Consider the following 6,472-nt stretch of genomic DNA (forward strand, 5'->3'; position numbering starts at 1 on the left):
CCCTGGATGAATGTGGCCCATTCCCCTCCTCCCCCCAATAATTTAAAGGAACTCTGCAGCAGACAAAATGGAACTCGCTCCTCTCTCCCTGTGCCCATAGCAACCCAGGGAGCCAGCGGGTGGAAGATACCATTGGTGTGACTTACCCAAGTGACTGCAGACACTGGGATCAACAAGTTGAAGTGAATTACTGCAGCCAAGGAAGGTCCTGGGCAACAGACTGTAATCTGACCAACTCACTCATCATGTTTTCTAGGACAACTCCTGGGATCTCAGTCTGCCCAAAAGGTAGGAAATCTTTGGACGCTGGAGTCTGTATCTAGCTTTTCTGAATACATTACAAACAAAAATCACAAGCTTATTCATAGATTTCAAGGCCAGAAGAGAACCACTGTGATCATGGTGTGACCTCCTATATAACACAGGCCATAAGACTTCCTCCCACCCTCCAAAAATTTCTACCACATATTTTTTTAGAAAAACATTCAATCTTGATTTTTAAAATGTCAGCAATGGAGACTCCACCATGACTCTTGGTAAATTGTTTGAATGGTTAAACGACTCCCACTATTACATATTTATGCCTTGTTTCCCATCTGAATTTGTCTAGCTACAACTTCTAGCCACCAGATTCTTCCAATTTCTTCTAACTTGAAGATCTGGTTAGTAAATATTTGTGTCCCATGCAGTTAGTTCTCGAGTATAATCACCACCCCTTAACTTTCTTTTTGTTAAGCTAAATAGACTTAGAGATGGTTCCCCATTTACAGTTACATTTTGAGACCTATCAGCAAGCCAGGCTTTAATTCGTGTAATATGTGTCATGTTAATTTACCATTCTAATTTTTAATCAGAATATCATATGGTACCAAGTCAAGTGCCTTTCAGAAATCTAAATATATTACATCAACACTGTTACCTTCACCATGGCAGCAGAAAGCAGAGTGCCCTTTCCCCAGGGTTCTCTGCTTCCTGCCGCCATGGTGAAGTGGAGCACAGTGAGCTGGAAAAAGGTGGCAGGGAAGGGCAGAGCAAGCTGCTCAGTCTCTCCGACTCCCATTCCCATGGGAGTGGAGGGAACAACCCCTGCTGCTGCCCTCTCCCAGGCTCCCCAGTAATTCCCCGCGTCACCCTTGGCCGCATCCATAGGAAGGTTGAAGTGGCTGTCATGGAGCCCCCCAAAGTGTGGGGCCTGTGGTAGTTGCCCCGAACCGTCTTATGGACAGCATGGCTCTGCTTAATGTTGTAGCCTTTAACCAGGCAGATTGCCACCCCCCGCCAGATCCTCCAGTAATCTCCCCAGCTTGTATCGCTTAAGGAAGGAGGCTTCAGGCAAGGGGAGTGGCTTGGATGATTGCCCGGGGCCACACGCCCAGACCACTGGAGAAGCGGGTGCCCAAGGCCCCACAGCCACCTAGGAATGGCCCAGGCATCAGGCCATAAATAGTTATAGAAATAAAGGGAAGTGAGAAAAGTTTAACATTTGATGCCTGACTGGAACATGTATATAAGCATTTTGTGAAGGAGACAGCACTGCTAGTGAAGAGCAATATGGGAAGCCATTTGTCTTTGCCATTTTTTAAAATAAGTATGACTGCAATGTAAGCTGTCAGATATGCCACAGAAAATTCTGGAGGGCAGAGAACAGAGATTTCTTGATGCCAAGGGCTCATGCAGGTGAAACAATGTTTGGAACGGCCTGTCAGGTGTGTCCAAGCAGTGCCCAGCAAAGTTGAGTATGAGGGATATGAAAGATGCCCTTTGTCAACCCTGTTCCTGAGTCTGTCTGTGCTGCTGTTCCAGTTCCTTGCCTTTATATAGGGGAGATTGTCTGGGGCCTGGTTCCACTAGAATTAGGGTGGCTTTCTGTGCCAGTGAAGTGACACCATGAGGCTGAAGCGCGTGCTTAGGACTGTCTGCTGCGGAAAACAGCTTATAATAAGTGCTATTATGTGAGTCATTTACACATGGTTATAAATCAGAAAATTCTGAGAGAGAAAATGTTTGGGTGTAAGAGTGAGTTATCAGGATCCTACCCATCCACTAGTGGTCACCACTGTCCCATTTTAATGATAAGGAAAAAAACCTTTTTTCTGCAGAACACTTCTGCACTGAGTTGCCTTTAAACAAATCATTTTGGGAATCACACTTGGTTTGACTGTAAGTTTGAAATGATGTTTCTTTGTTTAGTACAAGCTTCTGCTTCTTTTTGTAAAGTTCAGTCTTTTAGCTTTCCTCAGCATGATAGATGCAAGAAAATTCTCCCCACAGGAGCGATCTTTTTCAGACTTCCTTTACCAGGACTTAGAAGAAATTACTGCAGCTGACAGTCATGATATTTTAGAAAGCCCAATATGCAATCACAAGTCAAGCCAATCTTTCCAACAAACAAAAGTAGTATATGAGCTATGTGATAGGGTGACCATAATGCCAGAGCATTGGACCAAATGTTCTGTGTCCAGAGTGCCACCTTCAAAATGCTGCAAATTCAAGTTAACTATATGTGGATTTAACAGACTCTTCAGTTCACTTCCAGAGCTGGTGTCATGGTTTGTTTTGCTGTTCTGCTTACAGAATGATAGCTGCTAGGGCTTCAAGATGAACAGAGGTTTTCACTGATAAATTTTTATGTAAGAAAGATTCCCATTGGTGCAGCCAATTGATGGGTAAAGGTGAAAAGCTGGAAGTGCAATTAAAATCAGGAGCACAGCAGATTATAGAAGCTGCTTAAAGACACCTAGCAAATTGTGAGAGTAAACAGTCAACAATATAGTAGATGAACACGGAATGTTTGGAACATTTTCATATAGCATTCATTAATTTATAATTAGTTAATAATGATTGTCTTGACGGACAAGATGGGACAAAAGTCAACAGATCTGAGGTGTATATGTAAGATCAGGAAGTATACTCGGATCCTGATCTAAAATGCATTCATGTCAGTAGAAATTCTCTAATTGACTTCAGTGGGCTTTGGCTCAAGACCGTCAGATCAGGCCTTCCCCTAATAATGAATAGTCAGATTATGGGTTGCAGGCTGCAGGTGAAAATCCTCAATGACCGGTAATTCTTCTCTAATCTGCAATTACAGTAGCCTAATGTTGAAGGGTGGCCCCAAATAAAGGGCAACACACAAGTCTAGTCTAGGAGTTGCTGAAGGCATGGATTGCTGGAAGATGGTAAACAACCAGAACAGAGAAGTTACCAGCTGCACAATATGTTAAAAAGCCATTGCTTTGAATTGGCCCAGACTGGTAGTAATTGAAAGTCATTCCCATCCGAAGGCTACTTGGTGGTCCATGTGAAATACATTAGTGGGCCCTTTTCAGGTCTTAGTTGACAGGTGTCCATGTAATAAAGCTGTTAGTAATATCCCAGCTGCTGTGCTCGGGGCTACGCATTAGCCCCCTTGTTGGCAATCTCAGCAAAGAGACCAAGAGTCGAATTGATCTGAAAACCTTATGCATAGAAAAAGCCAATCCAGATTAGAACTGAGAGGAACATGGGGGAGATGGTGCTGCTTGGGTCTCTGTCTAAATAGAGATCTCAAGTCTCTACTGCTGTCAATTCAGTACTTTTTAGTGGCATTTTATTTAAAAAAATTCAAGATATACATTTTTAAAACTAAAACTAAATAAATAACTAATTAAATAAAGTGACTTCTGCCACAACCTGACCTCCCCCTCAAAAATAACTTCCCAGGAGATAATACAGGTTGAAACTCTTTTAACGGGGATTCTCTAGTCTGGCAAAATCCATAGACCAGCACAGATGTTGCAGGACCAGAAAGTCCCAGTGGAGGGCCAGTGGAAAGGGGCCGGCAGGGAAGTGGGCTGCCTGCAGTGAGTTGACGGCGGGGCTGGGAGACACAGCAGCGGTGGCTGCCCAGCAGTGTCAGCAAGACAGTGGGGCCAGCAGGAAGTGGGAAGCTGGCCAGAAGGTCAACAGGCTGGGCCAACGGGCCAGTGGCAGGGGTCCAGAAATAACCTCCCCTGTCGCAAAATCCCTCATCTGGGACCGGTTAGGTCCTGAGGATGCCGGACCAGGAAGGTCCTACCTGTATTACCAACCTGCTTGGGGAATCATCCATTATCAAATAAAGCCTGAGCAAACAAGATTCTCCTTTATTATGAAGTCTCCTTTCATCATGACTTCCTCCCTGACTCCAAATGCTCATTGACTTGTTACCTGCCTTAGCTCCCTTTGCACTTTAATGTTTTTCTACCAGCATATCAACCTGCTCTAAGGATATTTTCCTTCTCGAAGCTAACGTTTGCAATGTGACTAGAAAAAAGCAAATAGAAATGACTTCAATCACTCACTGTGCTTAAAAATTCATAATCATTTCTATAGCCAAAGGCAGAAAAGCTAATTATTTACTGTCCCAACCAGTCTCATCACCTCCTGGGAGAATGCGCTACTGAATTGCTGTGCTGATACATCTGCAGGAGGGAATACTTGTAGCTGGAACCCAAGTGTACTTGGCAGCATCACTGGTGGGGATGTTTTCAGCTTTAAACAGAAGTGCTATAGCAGGTTAACGATGAAGTCGGTGAGCTCAGCTGCTGGGTAGAGAGGAGAAGGTAGTGCCTTGTGTTGCTCTCTAGTGAGCCTTCTGGCCATTTTGGGAATGACTTCAGCAACAGGGATGGATTATTAAAAACTAAAGGGTGGGAGGGGAGTTAAACCACAGCCTATGAGGGGTAGACAGGCTGCTCTGGTGAAGAAGCCCTTATCCCTGTCATCCAGCCCCACAAATTCTTTCCCAGCCTTCTTCCCAGGCAGATGCTTGCTCTTTGCCTCTTGCCCCATAAACAACAGATGGAACTTGCTGTATCAGTGAAGATAAACATGAACATTCATGGGGTGGTTTGTACTGGTGGGTGCATTTTTATACCTGGGAAAGTCCTGTGCATTTGTTTTCACTAATAGAATTTGGTGCTACACCCAAGAAGAACTAACAGTGATATACAGTACCTGCTGCTGAGAGTGGCTGCAGACAGGGAATAATGGCAAGACACTTTCCTTGGAAATGAATGTGACTAGCAACTTTCTCCTAAAAGGAAAGCCTTTATTCCTCCAGCCCTTTGCCCCCTTCCTCCTTTGTCAGCACACAAACATACATAGAGTACAACTGAAAATTGTTGGACTGCGACTGGTGCAGAAAGATGATGACAAGAGGGTGGTGGCAGCATCTCACACATATGGTCAGAATTGCAGATTCCTTGTTTTCAAGATGAAAGAGTCATTTTCAAAGTATGTTAGATAAAATAGGTACCTAAAGCAACAAACAGAATAGGTTGGCTGTGATTACTTTTTCATCCTGCACTGCCCTCTGTTGATGATGAGTTCAACTGCAGGGAAAAACCTGAGTTGCCCTTATTCACTGAAAATAATAAAAATAATTTTCTAACTGGTATTTTCTAGATTAATCTATCTCACAGTTTAACTGCTACCCTTGCCTCCAAATCACAAACTGCTATTATCAGAGATTTTCAGATCAAAAATATTTTTTACTTCTAAAGCTTAAAAGTACCCGTGTTGATCTATGTAGGCCACCTACTGTGTGCAAGTAAAGGAAGGCAGAGTTTTCAAAATTCTCCAAATAAGACTAACTGAAAACCTGATATGTACAGAATATTTTTGAGAGGTGATGGTGCTAGGAGAGTGTCATATGGAACATAAAATAACACAGCAATGTGTCTTCTCTTTCTAGGTTATACCAATCAACTTAAATTTCAAGTGGATGAAACATAAATCAAATAGCCAAGCTTAGAAAAACCTGTTAAGAAACAGCAATGAGAACAATTTCCTCTAGCCAAAATATATAAATAAATAAAATCTGTCACCTTCACTTTGCAAAAGAATAAACATTTACAAATAGTTAGAGAGGAAAACTGCAGAGGAGAGAAACAATCTGTGATGATGCCCAGAGATAAGGCAGGGGATAATAGTAATTAATAACCAGAACTTTTTATTTCTAAACAATGTTTTACTAAATTCTCTACAAACAATTAATTAAGCTTCTCATCAACACTGTATTTAAAAGATGTGGAAAACTAAACCACAAAAGATTAAGTCCACAATGTTTAAAGCAGGGGTGTCTAAATATTGGGTCCTACATCCATATTTTGGCTTCTTAAATAAAAGGGACCTGATTTTCAGAAGCACTGAGAACCTGCAACTCCTATTGAAAACAAAGGATTCCCATCACTAAGCCACATGTCTTAACCCTGTAAATGAAAGTGGCCCATTATAATTTCCTGTTTGTTGTGGAGAAACAAGCTGAAGCAGCATATTCCCAAAGTGTGTCACTATGATTATGCACAAAGATCGGAGAATTTGGCAGTTCGTTTTAAAGAAATTCCCAATAGGTATTTTATGGATGCTAATCCCAATCCTCTCAGGCCTTGAAAAGATGGACTGAAAATTACATAAGAACAGCCTAGACTTTCTGGTGCTATTATGGCTA

At 42.4% G+C, this 6,472-nt stretch overlaps 1 long non-coding RNA gene across 1 annotated transcript in view; it reads left to right on the forward strand.

The window, feature by feature from the left end:
* LOC142829403 (uncharacterized) overlaps positions 1-5,813 on the forward strand; it is a 56,281-nt gene extending 50,468 nt beyond the window's left edge. Inside the window, exons 3-4 of the long non-coding RNA XR_012903799.1 lie at positions 101-288; positions 5,717-5,813. This is a non-coding gene — a long non-coding RNA (uncharacterized LOC142829403). The remainder of the gene's footprint in view (positions 1-100; positions 289-5,716) is intronic.
* The last annotated feature ends 659 nt before the right edge of the window (positions 5,814-6,472 follow it).

Source organism: Pelodiscus sinensis, chromosome 5, assembly GCF_049634645.1.
Source record: "Pelodiscus sinensis isolate JC-2024 chromosome 5, ASM4963464v1, whole genome shotgun sequence".
Lineage (NCBI taxonomy): Eukaryota > Metazoa > Chordata > Testudines > Trionychidae > Pelodiscus > Pelodiscus sinensis.